This window comes from Harpia harpyja, chromosome 6 (genome assembly GCF_026419915.1).
Source record: "Harpia harpyja isolate bHarHar1 chromosome 6, bHarHar1 primary haplotype, whole genome shotgun sequence".
NCBI lineage: Eukaryota > Metazoa > Chordata > Aves > Accipitriformes > Accipitridae > Harpia > Harpia harpyja.
The window spans coordinates 15,249,391-15,272,247 of NC_068945.1; the positions used below are offsets into that span (position 1 = coordinate 15,249,391).

A 22,857-nucleotide genomic window follows, 5' to 3' on the forward strand; every position below is an offset into this window, starting at 1 on the left:
GTACAATATATTCTAGCCAGAGCTTGTACAGTTGCTGCATGATTCATACTGCTTGAAAATTAAGTTATTTAAGTAAAGGGATTCTGGCTCCCTCAAGCAAGGTTTTAAAACTGAAGCAAGGTTAGATCTGGTTGGTTTTGGAGCTGGCTTCCGTACTTTGAACAAGATCATTGCTTATAAATCTTTGCTTTGGGCTGGGTGTAAGGAAGTAAAAGAAAGAAAATTGAAAGAAAGAGATGGAAAGAAAGGAAAAGAGGGAAAAAGAAAAGAACACGTATCATCAACACAACTATAAAAGGACTAACCTAATGTTCAGTGTGCCACTGTCTGGCAGAAGCAAGTCCTTAATGTTTACTCACTTTCAAGGTCAAATTTTGCCCCTTTTACTCACACAGAATAGGGCTTTTGCCTGCAGAGTCTTCCAAAGAGACAAGTCCGAGTGTGGTACTAAATAACCATAGAAAGTAAATGGTTGCTGACCCTTATGAGTTAATCAAGTTGAGACACAAAGGAATATGACGGTAGCAGTGAGCCAGTCAGAGAGGTAATGGCCTGAAACACCCAGTAAGTCATTTTGCATAATTAGCATCTACAAAACAGCAGGCACTTAGAGTAACAGGACTTTCCTTATCATAAACCATGAATCCCGGAGCAACTCAACATGAGGAATACCCTCCCATCTGCCATGTGAGTGAAGGGTTCTCCAGCGGTCCCAGATGTCCTTAAGTTCTTGAAATGGTACCCAAGTATCTGACTGTAAGTCAGTCACTGCACAAATTCCTCTCCCCTCAGAGGATGTGAGGCAGCTGGCCCAGCTGAGGACAATATATTGTCTGCTCTCTCCCAAATACCCAAAGGAGCCAACATCATTTCACTACTGAATGTAACCATCTTGGAGAGAAATACGGAAACTTGATTGAAGTTCAGAACAATATAAAGCAATAGTTTAGAATACAAAATGAGGAAAAATGTCATTTTCATTACAAGTAATGTACTTTCTGAGAATAAAAAGATTAATTTAAATTCTGGGATTTGAGGGCTAGCATCCCTTCTTTTATTGAAGTTATTATGAGATGTTCTGAATATGATATTGCAAGAGACTATAGAGGTTCTGACATCATGGCCATAAAATTCAACTGTGATGATGGCTTCTGCAGCTATCATACATTTGCTTGCTATAATGCTACAGGTTTAATTTTTCCATGTCATCTCTTTCCTCTTGATGGTTACTGCACATTAGCGATAAACATGTTCTCCAGCATCTCCCGCACATTTTTACTTTGACTGCATCTATAGCCAGCCCTGTGCTCCCATATTCAGCATGGTTGCATAAATGGAAGGGATACCTTAGGCTCTCTTTGGAGATAGTCCAGGTTTGCAGGGATATAACCACAACCAGAAAGATGGCCAAGGGGATTTTTACATAACAAAAAATCAATTCAGAATTTAGAACTTTGTGGTTGGGTTTTGTTCTTCAGGTGTCATGTATGGACCTTTGTTTGTTGACATACAACTCTACACATTCATGAAAGCAAGAAGTTCTCTAGTCACTTAGACTATCATGGTGAAACATTTTAAATAAATACTTCACATAATTTCAGAAACAGATGCTAAATAGTAAAATTGCATGTTTGCAACAGAAACAGCCAAGAGCTGTTTATTAGTGCTTGGAATTTCCTATTTTGTGCTTCACATTATCACTAGCAACGCGTGAAAAACACAACAGCTATTACATCCTAAACTTTCCTTTTGAAATGTATTTATTTTTTAAATTTACTCCAAGAAGTTTATGAGTAGAATTTAGTATTTTTCAACACACTTAACTCTGCCCTTTCACCCATATGCCTGCTACAATTCTATGTCCACATATTTTTTTCTCTTCTGCATCTTCAGTAGGATTTGGGTTTGTCACACAGTGGCTCACAATACAGGCTTCTCTACTCCATGTAGGAAGACATGCAGGACTTGTGTGATCATTTCTGCCACGGCCAAAATATCATCAAGTCATTCTAACTTTCACTTGTCTGAAATAGAATTTACACTTAGCAGAGAAGTTTCCCACCATCACCTTAGCAGTGACATGCTTCCTTTGTGGAGTCCGACTTAAAATTTGGAAGGAGCAATGCCCTTCACACTGCTCATAGTCCTAAAGTTACTGCATGGCATCTTAAAAAAAAAAATCCAGTTCCAAAAGGTACCTCTTTTGAGAGACTTCCTTTTTCAGTTTAGCATCAGCGCTGATAACCATTAATCTAAGAAACTTTACAAGATATTCAGCCTAAATTTGCTTGTCTTAGTAGTTCTAGCCTAAATGTTGTTCCTCACTGTACTCCTAGTTAGACACTAGTATACTAATAACAGAACTCCATTCTTAATATTGCCTCTTTCCTAATTGATTAAATGGAGTGTGTCTGTTACCTGTAGTAATAAATTTTGAAATCTTACTGGCTCTTAGTCAAGTGGCAGAAGTAAGATTAATTTGATTTCTTAATAAATCACATTGTTTCGGTTTAGTTACATGCCACAGCCAACTTTAAGTTGCCAGAGGTAGTCAGGGGATATGTTAAGGTCATACAGATGCACAGTGGGGACACAGATGTACAGTGATGTAAAGTCACCCAAATGGCTTTGCTCAGAGCCATTTCAGTTTATGAGTAGACTTTATGAGCTCTGGTAACAAGGGACCCCCCCCATCTGCTTCCACACAAAGGTCCTCAGGTGCATCAACTCTGCACTTCCATCCCCCAGTCTCCTGGCATCCTCCTCACTCAGGCACTGGATGCGGTAAGGAAGCTGTGCACAGCCACCTAGCACCAGAAGTGAGTCAAGACCCAAGATGTGACTGCAGAGATGTGGCTCTAGTGTCCCTTCATCTGTCAGGACTAATCTGCTGCCTCAATAAATATTCAGTTAACACTGATTCTTAGTCTGTTAAAAGACTATGTAGACTTAGTTTGGATGGAATAAAAACCCCTGAAAATTCTAGTAAGAAAAAAATAACTGGAGGAAATCAATTAATAAAAACAATTAATGAAATTAAATTTTACTTTGAGATTTGTGATTTCTTTTTTGCAGACTTTTCTCAGGTTTTACTGTTTAGTATTTTCTTTGTAGTTGTAAGGAAAATAGTGCTTAGGTTATCCTCAGTCTTAACACAAGGCAAAGACATAACAGATTTGTCTTTCAGTGATAAAACTAGCAAAAATAGAATGCTTATGATAAACCTGTCTTTGAAAAACAGTAAAAAGCCCCCCAAGCTCCATGAACATTTTGCAGACTGCACATGTCACATAACTAAGGACTACGATTTTTTTGCCTGAGGCTCCCACGTTTAACAAAGGGAAACACTGCTTTCAACAAAAGATGCTATTCTAGTTATGTGCCCTTTTACCCTGTCAGAGAAACAGCTGGTATCATAAAGTCACAGCTAATTTGTATCATGTCTGCACTAACAGTCAGATTCAGTTTGTATCAAACTTTCAAAGTTGGACTTAATACCAGTTGATGGATGACAGCTTTTCTTGCCTCCCCCCTTCTCAAAACATATTTAAACATTACCTCCCACATAAAAAAGCCCTCAATATTCAAAATACAAATGGAATCTTTAACATGTTTCACATAACCAGAATATATGAAAATGTTTAAAACTACTAAATTAAAAAAAAATCCTAAAGAAGGTTGAGACAATTGCACCAGCAGTTCTGAAGTTCTGTGAAAAATAAATAGTGCTTTAAGACAGACATGTGGGTACCAAGTGTAACGGAAAAGAATTTTCTCTTAAAAAGAAAAAAAAACCTCACAGCTTACTTGCCTCAGGTAATCTCTTGCAGTTTGGGGTATCTGTTCACCTAAAAAAAATTCAATCTGCCTGCACAGAATTTAAGGGCTTTTTCAAGGTCAGCACTCAAAAATTTACGGAAGACCAATTTCTTTTTTTTTTTTTTTTTAAGGGACCTGTTTCTCATTTAGGCTATTAAATGTCATCTACTTTCATTTTAAGATCCCTGAAGCAGAATGCCTGAACTGTGTAAAGGGACTTTAGTGAAAGTGAGAGTCAGGCCAAAGACTTAACAGCTCCAAACCCGCAGCGCTCGTGTGAGAAAGTGCTGCAAAGATCAGGCTCTTCTTGGAAAACAGGCATGGGGGAACTTCCAGAGATTGGAAGTTCAAGCTCAGTTCAGATAAACATCTAACAGTGCTGGTGCATTCTGAGGCTACCTTCCTCAGCACCTCAGTCTACAACATTAGCTGGAGACAAGATATTCTTTTGAGATTTTAGCTACTTCCCATTTCCAGATCATCTAGAAGTATTTGACCAAGGCTTTTTCATCCCATGATCTGAAAGCATCACCAAAAGGTAGGCAAGGAAAAATCTCACAACATGCTGGGAAGTAGGGAATTTTTTATTTTTAATTTTTTTTTTTTAATGCTGCACAGTATAATGATTATCAGTGTTCTGAACAGTTGGCCCCATTTATCAGAAAGAGATCGGTCTGCTCCGTAAACTTACATACACCAAGTGAAGAAAATCCCTGGGAAGTTCAAAGCAGCAGTATCAGTAACACAGTTTTAAAGTGACAGGAGAGCTTATTGTAATGGAGCTGAGAAAGAGCAGTTGTCAACAAAGACTGAAGAATCCCAGCTCCCAGCCTATCTTTCCCTCAGCACACGCATTTCCTGCCTTAGAAGGTTAATATTGCGCAGAAGACAGCAAGATACAGCTTCTGCTGTGCCTAAGCTGCGCTTGGCACTGCTGTCTGATGTAGTCCTTGCCAGCGAACAGAGCCAAAGCACAGCGTGCTCCTGCCACATCCTCTCCAGCGAGCTATATCTGCTCTCTACCTACTGGGAAGATGCAGATAATCAACTCCACTCCCTTCACTCTGAGCACAGCAGTGACTCTGCCCCTACATATGATCCTTGTACTTGTTCGGATTTTTTTTTTTTTTAAGATGTTCTTAAACCTCTGTCTGGCAAGGCATGGTTTATTAGAAGCAGATTTCTCTTCAACTACTCAGTGTGTCAGTTTTACAAATCCTAGGTGGTGTAATTCCTGGAAAATAAAAAACGTTCTTCATCCAAAATTTTGGATGAATCACAGCAGGTTTACTTGTTTTGGTTCACCCTTAAATGAAGCATAAATTTCTATATCTAAATGATGCAGTGGTTTTCTTTGTTTCAGCTGCCTGTTAGCTCCAAATTCCTTAAAAGCAATAAGAGTTTTCTAGCAAATGATGCCCACCAATTGGGCTCGGCAGCCAAAGGCAGCCACCACATTTTCATGGGACTGTGAATTGCATCAGGAAGATCAATGCTACTATTTCCCATGCTTGATCCCCTGGTATTAAACTAAACAAAACTCCAAACAGTTGTCTTTAACACCTCTTCAAGAATGCAACGCAACTCAAAACCCACCAGGTTCTCATCTCTCACAGAAGAGCTTTTACCAAAAAGTGCCCCAGCTGCATGTACAGGTCACCTGAAGTCCCAGAAGCTACAGGGAAACTCAGGCAAGATTGAGTGCTGCACCTCCTCTTCCAAGCAGCAGAGGGGACAGGTGAGAGAAGGAAGACCCTGCGCTCATCTCAGTTTAACTCATCACAATAAAGCCATAGAAAAATATCTTCAGAGACTCTACAGAAATGCTTTCAGTCTTGAATATTTAAGAGAAAGACAGTCAAAGCATTTCTTACTCAATGTTTCCTAATGGTGAACATCTTGACTTAACAAAATGTATGTTTCCAAGGAAGATAAAAAACAATCACCACTAGCCAGTGACTTTGAACCTTAACCTTATAGGGTACCACTTATTTTTTGAAGTATTTTATATAAGCGTGTCTCAGATTGTCTTCCAAAGTCAGATTTGGCTGTATTCAAGAACTAACAGAAGAGTAACAAGACTGTCATGATAATACTAAACTATATTACTGCTTTTTGTACTCAGATAAAGACATGTGCCTTGTTTCCAGTACTTTACAGAGATAATGCTTGGTTTTTTTCCTTTCCAAATGAGCATATTAGTCCACACCATTTGCTTTAAATTTTCTAAAGGCAACTAATGGCCTTTTTCACGGTATTTTCATTCATGTCCCCTGAAGACTATCCTCCTATTCGGCCAGCTTTACAATGTGAAAGAGGAGGTTAAGTGTGGAAAGTATTATCAGACTTTGCCTTTCCTTCTTTGTGACATAATTCTTCCACCGCTTTGACAAGTGCTATGCAAGCACCATGGAGACTTCAGCGTGAGACAGATGACACTCGCCCTGCATCCTACACTTGGAGTAGATGAATGAGTCCCTGAAGGACAGATTTTCAGATGCAATTTATGCATCAAGATAAGACACCAGCACCAGCTCAGAAACACACTGAAGCACAGTCTCAGTTTTGAGGGACTGAAGTGCCTTCTTTCAACACCACAGTCTGCATGCTCAGACATGTCTACAAATATAATTCCAGTTGCTGAGCTGTCAGAAAAACTCTGGAGGGCAGTCACTGCTCTCTTTGAATATCCTGTCCTAAGCACAGGGGGAGAGCACTTGCGTTTCTGATCCCATTTGCTTTTGGACAGCATGGCCTCCCTCTCCTTGGGTCAAATTTTTAAGGCATTTAGGTACCTCATAAATGCACCACGCAAGGAAGCATGTGGGAACTTAAATTCAGTGATCTCACTGGAAGAAGTGTTTCATGGGAAATTTTAGAACATTTAGGCTGGTTCTGAATAAGGAAGAAATCCTAATTTTAGAATATCAACATTTCCTACAAACTGGAAATCCCAGATTGTATCTGGTTTCAGTCTTAAGTACTCCCCCCACAAAGGCTCGAAAGCAATGCAGAACTCCAAAATGGCAACCAGGGCAGAGAACAGCCTGCAACAATTATCAGTGCATTCAGCATTTGCACAAAACTTCTCAGAATTGTAGGCAAAGTTAAATTTGTTTCCCCAAGGATGATAACAAGAACAGCTAAAATGGGCCCAGACCCAGCATTTCAGGGGCAGGGGGGGGAAGGCTGCTGGAAATGAAAGGCAATGCAACCAGTGTTCGGCCTGCCACCATGCCTCTCCTCCTCCACACTGCTCTTGCCAAAAAGAGGGGAAATGGAGCAGAGGTACAGAGGAGGTCCAGGCACACAGAAAACGTGGTCACTCATCAGTGAAAATAAGCAGTTCGCTGTACCCTGAATTAACTGAAGATGATGGTATCTAAGGGAGTTGCCTTGACCCTGGTGCAATATTTCTGACCCCATCGGTCTGTTGTCATAGGCACTGCTTAAACATAGACCCAGTCCTCAGTTTGTCTCCAGTCTGGAATTTCCGTATATTGAGGGGCTAAAGTTTATACACATTATAAACACTTCCTTTAAATGGTTTGTGAGTCCTCACTTGTTCTGGCAGTGAAAGAACAATGTTTGTAAAAAACGTCAAATTCTCACACGTTGTAAATAGTCAGTAAACACCGTTACCTGAACTCTCACAGACTCCTCAGAGCCTGCTTGCTCTAAAAAGAACAGAAGACACAGCAGGACAGTAACACATAGACACAGGATCTTAACACAAGTAAGTATGATTTAAGACTCCCGTTGCAAGCAGAAAACTTGCTGAAATCCAGCAGAGAAATAAATATAGCTATTAGAAGAATGCCCATACACCCACAAAATTATTACTGTGAACTTCAAAGATTTTTATTTGATTTGAAGATAAAATTCAAGATAAAATCCTTTAAATCTACTCTCAGTTCTGAAGAAAGTAATCCCTGGTGACAGTGGTCCCAGATGAATAGGAGTCAAAAGTCTGATTGCAGGGCTGTCCACTGATTTTCAGAGGGATTTGGATCAGCCCCCCAAAATCAAGCAAGTACGGGGGGCGGGGGGGGCAAATCCAATATAAAAGCCTCAGTATGAAAAAAACCAAACCTCAATACAGAAAAACCTTCTGAATACCACAGGCAAGGAAATCTGAGGTAACTACTTTGATCATACTCACAGGAAGGCAATCAGAGGAAATATTTGGAGCTTTTCAGTAACAAACCAGCTGCTGATGAAATAAAAATGATGACTCCAGAAAATAGAGGTGATCACTGTACAGAAATAGAAAATAAAGAACATTGTTTACCAATGGCATAATTGTTGTGCACTCTTCATTTTTCTTTGGTAAAGTCATCTTTAACAACACCCCTGCAAAGGTTTTTTAAAGTATGGAATAAAACAGAAAAATTTTGCAAAAGACTGACAAAACCCACTATCAACAGCCAACAGCTCTATAAATTAGAGTTTGACAAAGCAGACTTTGATTTCCCAAAATCTCTCAGCAAAGTCACTTACTAAAACCTCTTTAAGAAGTGAAGCTGATACAGGCTAAGCTGAACATTCTCTTGTGATTAGTAAGAGATGAAGCAAAGCATCAGACCAGCGGTGAGTTTTCATAACAGAGCAAGGTTTCCAAAGTACCTCACTAAGGATCTATACTGAGATCTGTAGTATTCAACATATTCATAAAGGCACTCTGCAAAACCAGATGAACAATGAAAAGACAAAGTCTGTAGACGATACAAAACTATTCACTATCATAAAATCTAAAGTCAATACAAAGAACTGGGGAAAGAGTTCATAGTAACGGATTTCTATGGGCAGACTGAATTCAGTGTTCATAAGTAAAGGTACAGGGAGGAAAAACCTTATATCTGTATATGTACAGTGATCAACTCTAAATGAGCCAATAACACTCAGAAAAGACATATTGGAGCCTGAGGAAGAGCTCTCTGAAAATATTAGCTGACTAGCCAGCAGCTGTCAAAAGGCAAGTTAAGAATCATTAGGGAAAAAATCTAAGTTCTGTCTAGGTCACACATATAAATATAAGGTATATCTATGCTTCAGTTTTGCATGAAGTTCTGGTTACCCTTTCTCAAGAAGAGCCCCAGGAAGGGACACCAATAACGATCAGAGCTATGGCACAGTTCCCACCTAGGAGGCTATCTAGAGTATGAGTCTTCCATTTGAAAAAGAGAGATGACTGAGGCAGGATACGAGAAAGGTCCTGAATAGTTTTTAAACAGTAAATGTTGTTTATTGTTGTACAAGAACTACAATTCAAGAAGGAATAAAAAAAAAAAAAAAGGAAGATAATTTCATCATCTATGAGATATCATAGTCTGGATGTGACCTCTAGCTTAGAAAGTCCCAAAGCAAAGATTGCCAGACTCTGGGAGAGCACATAATAGGAAGAGTCATTCCACAGTCATCTGCTTTCACTTGCTTTACTGTAAGTGACTGTCTCAGTCAGACATAGGATATTAACCTAGGTGGGCCCTTGCTCTGACCTGGCATGACAACAATTCTATAAATGACAATTCAGAGTGCAGGACAAATGAGGTGCCACCCTTATACAAAGACAGTACAACAATTTGTGGGTGATCTAGTAGAAACTCATAATGGATACCAGGAAATACAGTAAGAATGAGCTTCATTGAAATGGGTTATTTTTCCCTGAAGACTCACTCTGCATTCAGCTACCACTAGGTAGTATACAGACCCACCAGAGTAAAAATAAAAACCGTAAGCTTTCTTCAGAGAGCTTTGAATGGTCCATCCTCTTTAGACCCAAGGACCTTCATACAGAACATCCTGGTGCCAAGAGAGGAAATGGATTATTTAAAAACCACTGAAGCCTATTTTCAGTAATTTAAGATCATAGTATGGGGCCATTACTTGTATTAATTTCTGGTTATTCACTGGAAATTCACAGACTTTTGAGGACTGTTGATGCAAATGACTATTCAGCAATTTCAAAAACAATTCTACAGTCTCATCTCTAGGTTTTATAGACACCTGTTAGTGATTTATATTATTGAAAACCCTAGGGTGGCCAAAGCCAAGATTTTGATTCATTCCATTAGAAGTTTCAGTATTAGATTCAAAAGAGATCTCAATCCCCTTTTGATGCTTAGTGTTACTAAGCATGTATCACATAGCAGAAAAGAGCAACGTAAGAGGACATTCCTAATCATCAAGGTCTGAAAAGAGCCACCGAGCTTCAAGTCATCTTCCTCTTATCCGTTACTCCCACTTACAGCAAGAGTATGCTGGACTTTATCAGTCCACAGAGCTCCAACTCACAAATAGTATGAAAGTCCTTCCAGGTCACTGAATTCATTCAAACTTTTTCAATAACTTGAAAAGCTGACTTTGGCCATTTCTATTGTTTAGTGTGCCCCACTTGACTCTCAGCAGGCATAACTTCATGACATTCAGATCATGCATCAGGAGGATCCTGGGTCTAAAAGTCTTTTTCTGCTTCAGACTGTTTGCTCTCTTTCAATCTCTTAAAAGTTTTTTTAAAAATGGAGACAACCCCCAAAAGATTTTCCTTTTCTTTCCCACAGTCACAAAGCCCTCTTCCGCTATTCTCCTTGTATTTGCTGTGTCCTAAAGCAACATTTTTCTGAATTGAGATCAACATAATTTGTAATATCAATGAAATGACTGAAATATGCTCTCTCACTGTTTGCTATCCAAAAGAATATCTATCACACCACAATTCCATTGTGAGCTGACTCTGAAGGGCTAAGAACAATTTAATGAACAGGAAATTTCCATACAACTTAAGCATGAAGGAAGTTCAGGTTCAGGTCGAAAACCAGACTCCATAAATGTAAACCCTCCAATCCAAGAAACATCACTAGGGTTTGGACACATTTTGGGCTGTAATCTTCAGTGGTAAAATTGGCACAATTTTTACTGATTCTTCAGTCCTTTGAATTCCCCTGACCATAAACATTGGGTTCATGTTCTGCTCTTATTCACGCAATGGCATAAACAGCATTGCAGACCTAGGCACACACCCAGCACTGCACATTCAAGCACACAGTGGAACTCAATTTCCAGCTAACAAAGGTACTAGATTCTCAGCTAACATAGGTCAGTATCCATTAAATGCAATTTTAATAACAGAAATGCTTTTATCAGAAGTTCTTGAAAGTGCTTTTATCGGAAGTACTTTGTGGCTTAAGAAATGAGGAAGTTGTTAATATCTTGATTACAGAAACTAGGGAAACCAAATCACATCCAAGGTCATTCAGAAGTTGACCTGTGACATTTAAATGTGGTTTTTTGTTTAAAAATATATGCGTGCACACACGAGAAAAGCATGGTTTCACTCCCCTCTACTCTGTTAATTAATTTGGTTCCATTATACCAGACAGCTTTGAATGGAAATTGAAATAAAGTTATGGAACCCAGTTAACAAAACTACGTGCTGCTCCATTTTATCCAATAGCTCAACAGCTAGGTCTGCAACAGGGTTCAGATCTCATCTCTTCTTGCAGGGATTTTAGCCTACATCTTCCAAAGGACACTCTAGGGCTAGGATGTTCTTCCACATCCTTTCCTACCAGTGCTGGTACTAAGAGCATAAGGGAAATTGTAACATGCTAGACTAAAGGTCTGACTAGCTCCGTATCCTGTCTCTGACAGTGGCCAATATGAGATGTTTAGGGTAGAACATAAGAACAGGGAAAGTATATAATGATGCTTCCCACAAATACTCTACAATGGCTTATGACTTCCAGAATGCCTGAGTCAAAGATGGAATCTGTGCATTTACTGATCTCCATAGCAGCTTTTTTCCATTATTATTTCTAGTAGCTGCCAACACTCAGCAAAATCCCATAACAGAGTCCCACAACTTAATTATGTGCTATGTGAAGATATAGTTCACTTCGGACAAGTAATTAAACCTTCAGACTGACACTAGGACTCAGCTATGCCACTTCCCAGCTGAAGGCTCACTCACCTAATGCAGTTAGGTGTGGTATTCACATAGGAAATATTCCTCATTGCATCACATATAATGGAGTAATCCCAAATTATCCAACAGCAAGGTGGTTAAGAAGCTGTTTTGGAAATAGCACACCTGGGTTTCAGTCCCAATTACATATTTAATCATTTAGGAAAGTGAAATAACTTCAGTAGGAGAGAGTGGGAGCACCATAAAGAATAGCTGGAGAGCGCACTTTACAGTTCTTTTGGACAAAGGAGGCAACCCAGTCTACCTAATGGGTTCAGAGTTAGTAATCTATTAGATAAAAGAAGGATTTCTCCTCCAGTCTTCAAAAATAGCAAATAATTTCACAGAATCACAGAACAGTTCAGGTTGGAAGGCACCTCTGGAGATCATCTAGTCCAATTCCCTGATCAAAGCAGGCTGCCCAGGATCATGTCCAGTTGGGGTTTGAGTATCTCCAAGGATGGAGACTCCACAGCCTCCCTGGGAAATCTGTTCCATTGTTGATCATTTACAGTAACTGAGTTTTTCCCTACATTTAAATGGATTTTTCTGTATTTCAATTTGTGTCCCTTTCCTCAAGTCCTTTCACTGGGTATCATTGAGAAGAGTCTGATTCTGTCTTTTTTATCATCATCCTTCCCCCCTCTCATAGTCATAGTGTGTGACAGCCATAGAGTGGTTGTTAAACTTGAATCTCATTCCAGTTACAGCTAGGAATTTTTACCCATAGATTTCAGTATTTGCTCTTGTGCAAATTATTTTTTTTTCTTTTAGTCATGAAAATGAGAGCAGGAAACCACCTCTTTAAAAAATGGTCTAGGTGAACTATTTCTTTGTTTACCCATCTCTTCCAGATCTCCTTTTCTCCTTTTGATTTTTATGTTGTCAGGGTTGCCATATAGTTTATTTACTTACGAAGACATTACAGAGGGAGCACCTAAATAAAACTTTTCAGCTTTTCCTCAGATGTGCTATGTGCCCAAAAAAGACTTTTCATTAGTATTTGGCAAACAAGTGTTGCCAACAGAAGAGGGGAACAGGAAGCCTTGAACTCATCCATTACTGTCTAAACAGGTACCCAAGGAATTTGTTTTCTAGGATGACATAAAAAGGGCAGGTGTGTTGTCTCCTGTGAACTCCTCACCTAACCACTTACAAGCAGTTTATCAGTACAAAACATCAGCATTCAAAATAAATAAAAACACCTCTCATGCAGCAATACACTTAAGTTAGAGTTTAATTTAAAAACCATAGTCAAAGCCTATTGACTTCAGGCTAAGCACACATTTACATGCTCTGCTGAACATGGACAGTTTGCTGTACCTGAGCTCTACTTCCCAGAGGGCTGCAGCCATTTCCTAATTATCAATTTTTCTGTCAGTGTTAGGAGTGTGGTAGTATTACCAAGACCCAGCTTTCTGGGTGCTATACAAACAGTAGGACAAAAAGGTAATTCTTACTCCCAAAGACTTTATTATCCAGGTACAAGAGGGATGAAGCTACATATTAGAAACTGATCTAATAGCTACTCTCAATGAACTTAATATAACATCATGCTATATATGTTAACATATTAAAGAAAGTGTTTAGAGTTCAAGGCCATCTTAATCTCAGCTGAAGAATGACCATTAAGGCACAGCCCACAGGTCTTCAAGGAAATACTTTTCATCTTTCAAACACATAGCTACATGTATATACCCTTGTTAGTTTTCAAATGTTATGAAGCACTCAGACTGTTAACAGCTTCATGTTTCTGTGGTCTCATCTGACAAGGATTTCAGTGATGCAGAGAAGTATCATTATGTACAGATTCATAGGGAGAATATAAGCTTTAGGAAAAAGTTTCCCACCCCATCGTATTTTCTGGTTGAACCACACAGGCTGCATTAAGTACAGGTCTGACAGTTCTGATTGTCCCGATGTGGTCAGGGTTTGGAGGTAGAGTCAGGGAGAGGAAAAGCATGCCATCGGCAGTGCTTCTTCCAGCCCACCTGCAGAATATATTGGAGATCTGAAGAGCAGAGAGGAAATAAATCCTTCTCCAACATCCACCCACACTTTGCAGTCCTACTTCTTGGGGGCTCACTGGACCTCACTTTCAATCCACTCCCAATGCCATGGGTGTAGCTGTACACAGAATGATTCTCCATAGCAGGACTTGGGGGCACACTGAGAACATCCCATTCCATGTACTAAGCTGCTCAATTAATGTTCATTATTACAAATCTGAATCAGAGATTATAATAATGATTGGCCTTTAAAGTAATGCCAGGCAGCCATACACATCAGGGGAGAAAGTCTGTGAAGGAGAAAGATCTGTACCTTCCCTTCAGCCAAGCAGCTAATATCCTTCTAAACGGCAACTCATCTGACCTACAAAGTTTCAGAAAATGGCATATTTCTTCTTCACCATCTTCAAATGCCAGTTATATTTACACTGATCTCAGCAGTACAGCACACTACTACTTTGGAGAACAGTCACTCCTCTCACATGCGCAGTGATATTCCCTCAATAGAAGTGAACAACTTTTGGATACAATGACTGCCCTACATACAGGCTTTCATTCTGCATGTCTTGGCATGAGACAGGAAAGAAAGAGAACTGCTTCCTGAGATTAAAGACAACCAAAAGGAGGACTAGATACAGCTCATACCCAGTGGAAGTAGATTGCAAGATCTTTGCATGGTTATTCTTGAAAGTAAAGGCCAAGAAATAAGAAAAGTATGTGTGCATCTGAGCAGCTGTGGGCTGGAACATCATCCTCAGCCATGCAAATATAGCACTTGCTTCCTTCTTTGGACACGTTCATGCTACTAAGCAGAACCCATTTGCTAACCACACAGCACTGGCATTCACATTAGCAGAAAACCAGACTCCTCGTCTCTTCCTGCTTTGATCAGCAGTTACTGCCCACAGGAATAAACAGAGGGTTGTGTTCTTCCCTTGCTCCACGCCCGGTCTGCTGTTCTCACATGAACATCAATGGCAGCAAGAACAGGCCAAGCCTATTCTAGGATAGCCATTTGTCCTCATGTAAACCTATCTCCCCAATAGAACAGCGACATGCACAGCAAGGAAAAGACAATTCAAGGAGGGCTTTCCCCTTTCAAATTGTGACCTGGAAGAACAAACATTTTAAAACTTGAAAACCAAGGCTTGCCATATCCCTTTTTGAACATCTGGAGATTGAACATAAGCTTCCCTACATCACTGGCAGTGGTACAGGCACGTCTGCTACAGAACGTGCTACTGAGCGAAACCACTTACTGCTAATAAGAAATCCCAAATTCCTTGCAAGTTCATTGTCCCTTTCAGAAAAGGGTTACAGAAAGCTTGGAGCTCTAATCCAAATTATTAATAGTCCATAGAGAAAACTGCATAATAATTCAGAAAATAGTCACTTGCAACAGACAGCAAATGGAAACTGGCTGCTTTAAAGCATATTTTGACAGCTGCTAGCATCATTCAACACGACAAATGAAAGAAGTTGCTCAAAACAAGCTGAGTAGGGCAGCTAAAATAAGTCTATAGTAACGAAACAGTTGTCTCTTGTGAAAGCTCTGATTTTCTCCTCTTCTGTGTCTTCTTCGGTTATTGAACGTAAACACAGTGCTGGGAGAGAGGAGATCAGGAGAGAAGGAGCTGCAGGGAAAATTGTGAGCTGTATCCTTTTCAGGGAAGTTTAATTAATGGTGTTTCTGAGAAGAATTCTGATTGACAGGATTAGTGCCAGCACTAAAAGTTACTATTTGTGGATCCCAGAGCTCACAGCTCCCATAAAAATAAAGCACTTCAGAAAAGAGCTTTGTGCAGTTGAAGGCATTCCCTCAGCAGGGAAGGTTCATGTGAACCTCTTCTGTGGCTTCCCTTCACATGGGTTTTTCCATGGAAATGGGATAACAGGACGTCCCTGGAGAACACCCTCCCCTGGGTGCAGAATGTTTGATTCAAGTGTTCTAGGTTAGTCCTTGGGGAAGGTTTCTATAAGGAGCCAAAATGAAACTCTAAGAATGAATGTTCCCAGACTTCGTGGAGGGCAACATTTGGTTCCACTTTCTTTGCTTCGGGATTTATTTCAGGTTTGTCCTGAATACCTTTTTCTTTGTTTTCCAATTCATACCACCTTCTTATTAAGATAATCTTCTAGTATTCTCCCAGTGACACTCAGTCCAAAACACAATTTCACTGCTCTAATCTCTTATACGGACTTGGGACAAATGATTAAATTGACCACAAGCATTTAATTTTATTTGATTATTGTCAAATCTTTAAGTACTAACCCAAGTAAACCATCTTTTAGAAGGGGTAAAGCATCACATGCCAAAACAAGAAACTGGAAATAAGCCAATGCCACTCCATTGCAAAAGCAAGGGAAGGACCACAGCATCCCAGTTCACACAGGAAGCACCCACCAATTTGCTGAACCATCTCCCAGAAATGGGTGAAATGGAAGAAGAAAAGGAAAAAATGTGATTCTTTCCACTTACGCCATCCCTCTCAATCACTTTCCTCAGGCAGGATAACAAAGTAATTTAGATGCAGCGATTTCTTCCCAGCAATTTTCAGGCACTTCATTTGCATCATATCTTCATTTTCTTGCCCCATATTTTCCCCACTATTCTCCTGTTTTCTGATCCATCATGCCTCCCCCACTGTACTGTTCTCTCTTTGTTGCTCACTCCTGCTCACATTCTTTCTACGCCAGACTTCAACCAATTTCTTGCCCCAGATCCTATTGCTCTGCTTCCTCCTACTCCTTGTTGCTAGCCTCCTGATATCTGCTACCTCTCAGTTTCTTGTCCTGATCCCATAGTTCATCATGATACCAAACTTTATCACCTATGAAAGGTTAACATGGCAAACACCTTTTTCTAACTTACGTGTTCAGTCCCACCATGGTCATTTTGGATCAGGGAAAATATTTGCAAATACTATGAGGCAGTAATCAGAAATTAATGAGAAGTCTTGAATCATTTCTTAAGAACTCTCAGAACAAACATCATAAGGCTCACAGTAGCATCGCAACAGTTGTCAACCGTTCCATGTATTAGGATAGACCACCTCAGCCCAGACTGGCATATACCATCTTATTTATATTTCACCTGTTTATGCATTTCTCAAGAAGTATACAAGGGAAGAGCAAACTGGTCCAGATAAAATAAGAGTCATCAAAGAAGTGTTTCCAGAAATCTCCAGTCTCTCTCAAATCTTTTTGGGGCCTTAAAAATGGTTGGATAATATTATTTCTTCAGATTATAATCATTCATATACATTTGTCTTTGCCTTTCTGGCTTTTAACTGAGGCAAGATAAGCAGAGCTAAACTTCTGCAGAGGAAAAATACCACAGTACACCAGAAAGCTGCCACTTATTCAGGAATAACCAGTGCAAATAACTGGTTTTTAAAGTGGCTGTATTATATATGGAAAGCTTGCAAATCACACGTCGCAAAGACTGTCCCAGCAGTAACATTATTGGTGATTAATACATATAGTTATATCTTCTTTCATGGTCTGGTTCCAGTGACCCAACAAACCACTGCTTTTATTCTAGCTACTATATTTCTGTCTGGGAATAGCTGTAGCTTTGATGCTGTCAGCTCCCACTGCTGCTGGCAACGTTTAGTAGGGATGCCTGGTACGTGAACATTTAAGGCTACAGCATTACTGTCTCAACTCTAATTAGCTTAAAAATGCTTGCAGAAAGTACCAGATGCTCTTGAATACTCGAGGGCCTCTAAATGTCCACACAAAAACTTAAATTTTAGTTCACTCAGGAAACCAGACTGATTGTTACAGATGAACACCATCTTCTCCACTATATAAGTAACCAGCGCTGTCACGACATGCTAAGAAATGGATCATCACCCTGACTTCTTCCTGTTCTGCCCCACAGACAAAGGAAATGAAGTTGCTGGAGAAGGCATGGCAAGCATGTCTATTTTCTAACTTTTCACCTAATGTGCAAACACAAAACTGGCAGTTTGCAATCGATCATTTAAAGAAAAACCACCAAGGCTGCTTGTCAACCTTGAAACACTACCTGCGTGCTCAGCGATACCTGAGCTTTGCCAAACCCACTCCATTTATTTTAATGAACTACAACTCACAAGTACAATATGCAGTTTAAATCTCTCCTCGCTTGGCAGCCATATAAACAGCAAGGAATGTGCACATTAAAAAAAAAAGTTATCCTAGTCACACCTATTACTTTTCCAAAAGGAAGGGCATGCTCAGATACTGTAGATGAGAATCTAGATGACTGAGCCCCAGCTACTTGTTTAGACTATTAGCCTTACTTTCAATGGTAGGAAATATTACATAAAATCCATGTAACACATACAAGCTAAGTGCAAATGATGAAAGAAATCAGCAAGGGAAAAGAGGCCAGAGAGCTGTTATGATGGAAGAATAGCAGCTGGGAAAACTGAAGTCAACCCAGCTATGTTATTTTTTAATTAAAAATAAACATGGGCTTTGTTGCCAAGGGATTGGTTAGCATTCCATTTAAAAAGGAAAAAAAAAAAAAAAAGGAAAAAAAAAAGAAAAAGAAGGAATTTTGTTTTACTTCATTCTCATTCCCCTCCTAACCTCCCTCCCCTCTTCTGCCCCTTCCTTCCCCTCCCCCCCCAAAGTATTTATAGATTTTGCAGAAAAAAACATGGTCATAAAATTTAGGTCAGCATGCAGCACTGCACAGAGCCACCTATTTTTAAGGCATTCTCATTCTCTCACATGAATGCCTCCTTGATTAAAAACAGTCAGAGATTATCATTTTAATTTTGTTAATTATTTCATCTTCACTGCTGACCTCCTTGCTAGCAATACAATTATGCATGACTGCACTGCCTGAGACTGCACATGTGTAAATGATAAAGGCCCTCTTCAGACAGCCCTTTTAATGAAGGTTTCAGCAGACCCACATTAATCCTTCTAAGTTCAGCCTTGCTTCTCTTCAATCAAATACTAAACTAGCTTTTATTCATGCCTGGATAGGGGTTTGTCCTAGTTTTTATGGAATTTGCTTGTGTCCAAGACCGCTAAAGGTCTTATACTGTTTCTTTGCAGTCCTCACTTCACAAACAGGAGTGTGAAGTCACTAGCAAAGAAAAACCAAAGACTCCAAAGATTCAGTTCAGGCTTTTCAGACATTCCAAGGACTCAAAGATTAACTACTTTTAAGGGCTGACTACCTCATTAGCCTCTCCCACCTATGTTTTTCATTCATTTACCTTATACATTTTTTTGTGTGCTTTTATTATGCCTGACCTCAGAGCAGCTTTCTTCTACTGAGGTCTTAGCCACAGACCAGCCTTATGGCAATTATTTCTCCACACTGCTTCCATATCACATTTCAAAATCTTATCTTGCTTAATCAACTTTTACTTTCTCTCTCCCCATCTGCTTTACTAATTATTTACGTTTTGTTTAAGATGTTTTAGGCCATAATTCATATGAAATACATTTCCAGAGGCAGTTGCAATTGTTCTGATAAAACATATAAGAGCTGATGGGGAAAACCTCCCCCAAAACAGATCGATTAAATTTTCTATAGAAATTTCCATCTTCAACTGAGTAAAGGTATCAGTTCTGGCTGAATCAAAGAAAGATCTATCTAATGATTGGTCATTTAGCTGACTGGTGAGAAAAGAGAATTCAGGTGGAGTAAAAATACTTGCATATATCTCCTGCACATCAGGTAAGTGCCATCATGCAGAGCAAGTCACCAGCCTAAGAGCTGTTCTGGAGTAGGACTTGCTTGCATCTTTCTGGAATCATTCCAGTTTGCATTTTAAAAGTCCACTGACAAAGGGAATAGAATATTTAATTATTTATGCAGTGCAGAGCATCTATAAAAAGAAAGAGTCCAGAACAATACAGTACAGGATGGTCAATGCACCCACATTTTCACAAGAGAAAGACCCAACCTCCATCCCAGCTGCACAAAGTGGTATTTAAACCTTCAATCTTGCAAGGAGACCTAGCCAATGGATTAGACTGAAAGTGTCTGTCTGCTCTTCTACCTTATCAGGTCTTCCTATGCATCCCACTGCATTTCCAGAAAGATTCTGAATTTGTGAAAACATAAAGGCAGAAATAATTTTTCACCCACCTCTGGTCAGTATCTGCAGACTCACATCCAGATTCCTCTAGTATCTGAATCTTCCATTGACTCCAGAGAAAATCTGTGGTTCACCACAGAACATAAGGTTAGCTAACTAAATAGCATAATGCATATTATTTGCAATGCAACAGTAAGTACAGGAGAAAGAGGATACTGGGTTGCAAAATGTTTTTCTTTATGCTTTGCATATTTTTTGGAAGAGAAAAGAAAACCACATTAGGCAAAGCAATGTATTTGTTTTGTCTCAAGGACATTGGCTCACAAAGAAATGTTGCTGCAACTAGTAAGAGTTCAAGTTATTGTTGCCCAAACCATGTAAAAAAAAAAAAAAAATTAAAAAGCCTTTGGAACTCAAATGTTATTCCTCATCCCAACCAAATGTAAATAATTCAACAGCTTAGTGACCAACAGTACACAACAGAGAATTATTTTTCTGGGTAATTAAGCATCGAAGCATAGCTGAAACATTCTATGAACTTTAATTCTCTTTTGTGGCAACACAAAATTGGAGTCAGCATTAGAAAATAATACGGGGGTGAAGAATAGCTTGGCACTGGCAGAGCCTAAACATGCTATGCTTCAGCCTCCTTGATTTTTACATCGATTTCCATGTAAGAATAGAATTTAGTTGAATTAAACATGATTGGAGGGATGGTTTTATCTTTCAGATGGCCACTTGCTGAGTCTAAGGTTTACATGAAAATAGAGAAGTCGGAGAGAAAATAGAGAAGTCAAAGAGACTTCTCAGTTAAACTTTCCCTTTTCCAGATAGGGTGACTATTTGACTATCAAAATAGGAACTTCCTAATTCTGACTACTGAAGAGGATTCTACTATCCTTCCTACAGCATTTTTGCTGTTCTTCAATATCTGCAACAGCTCAATCTAAAAACCAAAACAAAGCAAAACCTTTGGGAGGTTTGTTCCATTGCCGGTATAAATGGCAGGGAGGTATGTACAATCACACAAATACTGAGGAGGACAGGGAAACCAAAATGAAACTCAAAAATACAAATGGAAAATAAGCGAACCTGTCTAGTGGGAAAGAGTTGCAATAAAGTCACTTAGAAATGCCATCAGCCTTCTTATTCAGAAGAGCAGTCATATCAGTGAAGAATAACTCAATGATTCTGCTGTGTTTTAAAAGGCTGGGAGCCTCTTCTTATCATAATAGCACTATTTCGTCTTTTAAATCTCAGACCAAGAAGCTAGGCCACTGAAAATGCAGGCATGTGCCAAAATGGGTAAAACATTTAAGACCATCCACATGTCCCATCTTCATCTGGCAAACAGAAAATGGAATGCTATTTTACAGCCCTTTGATATTTCTTTGTTTCTCACGGGAAATCAGTTGATGTTGTCTATTGTCAGCTCTCATTGTTAACAACACTCATGGACAGTTTATTAATTTTATGTCTTGATGCCATTTGTCCAAAGCAACCTTTGTATAAGGGTCACATTAGACTAATAAACAGCAAAGTATCATATAGACATCAGGATTCATCCACTAAGTGGAATTTAAGAAGACTGATGCTTAAATTTTATGTATTTCTTATTTTAAAACAGAACCCTTATCAGCCTCAGTACTTCCTTGATCTTTAAGTTGTAGAAATATACAAATCTAAACAATAGTCTCCCACTCCACTAACTTCAGCTATCACATAATATACAAAACCACAGTTCAAAGAACTTTCCCATTTGAATGCTCCATCATCTTTTCCTGGTCCTGCTGAAAATCTGGGAATGAAGTAGTTTGTATGTGAAATGATGCCTAGCTTCATCCATTCAATGGATGCCAAGTTACGACTTCTCCCAGTTCAGAGCAACTATTCTAACTGGAATGGCAGAGCCCTACAACATCAGAATAAATGTCACATCATGCAATGGCACCAGTTTAGTGATGACACCATCAATGCACCAGTTTAGTTTCATTTGTTTTGATATAAGTCAGAGAGAGGAACTCTGGTCTCTACAGTCCCAATGCTTTTAAACCTATTAGATGACCCTACCTATTACAACTTGCACCTACTTTATGCAGACTAAAAATAACACTACCACTGGTCATTGAGTGCAAGAAGCTGACAGAAGGAGTAGCTATAGAAAAATCTGCCCTATGCTTTAGATAAAAAACATACCCAAAACACACAACACAGGGAAGAAAAGGGGTCATAGAAAATTACAGTGATGCAAAAGAGGATATTAAAAACAGAAGAGCAGCAGTCATACAGAAGCATCAAAGAAAATGAAAAAGGTGAGGAGAACAGTTGGCACAAAGCGAATGAGACCAGACTGAGAACTGGTTAGCAGGTACAAGTTTAGCAATAGGCTTGAGCTAGGTCCATTACACTAGAGGCCAGAGCAACTCTTACAGCTCCTCAAGTTTAAGGCTGGGGCTTGTTGCAGCCACATGGTGTCATGTTCAAGATATTATCATATTATTCTTTTGTATTTATAGTATCCTCAGTGGTGCTTTTTCCCCTCTATAGACACCAAAAAGACAGATGATCTGCACTGCTTGATTTTGCATCTAGAAAAGAGGCCCACACACCAACAGAGAAGGAATCTGTGTTGATTTACTGTCAGATAGGAGGACTGCATAAAAAGCCTTATGATAACAAATACTTCATGCAGCAGGCCTCATTCTACCTATCTTTCCAGAAACAGGAGATTAAAAATAGATAATCAAAGAAGAGGAGGAGGAAGAAGGAAAAAAAAAAAAGAACAAGGCTTTGAGAAGTTAGATGGCTAGTGTTGTAGTTCTGAGTCTGATCTACAAAACAGCTTTTGTCAAAACAATTAGATGGTTCTCCTCCAAGCCATTCATCATCTCGGATATTTTTCTAGTTTTGACTTCTACCCACTAGAGAGCAGAAACGTTCTAAATAATTATCATCTAGGGATTCCTTAGCTGGAATTTGGACTGGCCTACATAACTCCTCCAGTCAGTGCTCC

The 22,857-nt window shown here is 39.3% G+C and overlaps 1 protein-coding gene across 13 annotated transcripts in view; it reads right to left on the reverse strand.

The window, feature by feature from the left end:
- Positions 1–22,857, reverse strand: part of CALD1 (caldesmon 1) — a 198,254-nt gene that overhangs the window by 112,571 nt on the left and 62,826 nt on the right. For 7 of the 13 annotated variants that reach the window (XR_008235505.1, XM_052789223.1, XM_052789231.1 and 4 more), the window contains one exon: positions 7,982–8,075. The exons of 2 other annotated variants lie outside the window; for them this stretch is intronic. The gene's annotated coding sequence lies outside the window, so the exon portion shown is untranslated. Of the gene's footprint in view, positions 1–7,981; positions 8,076–19,894; positions 19,968–22,857 lie in introns of all 13 variants that reach the window. 4 more of the 13 variants (XM_052789224.1, XM_052789222.1, XM_052789229.1 and 1 more) reach the window with 2 other exon arrangements.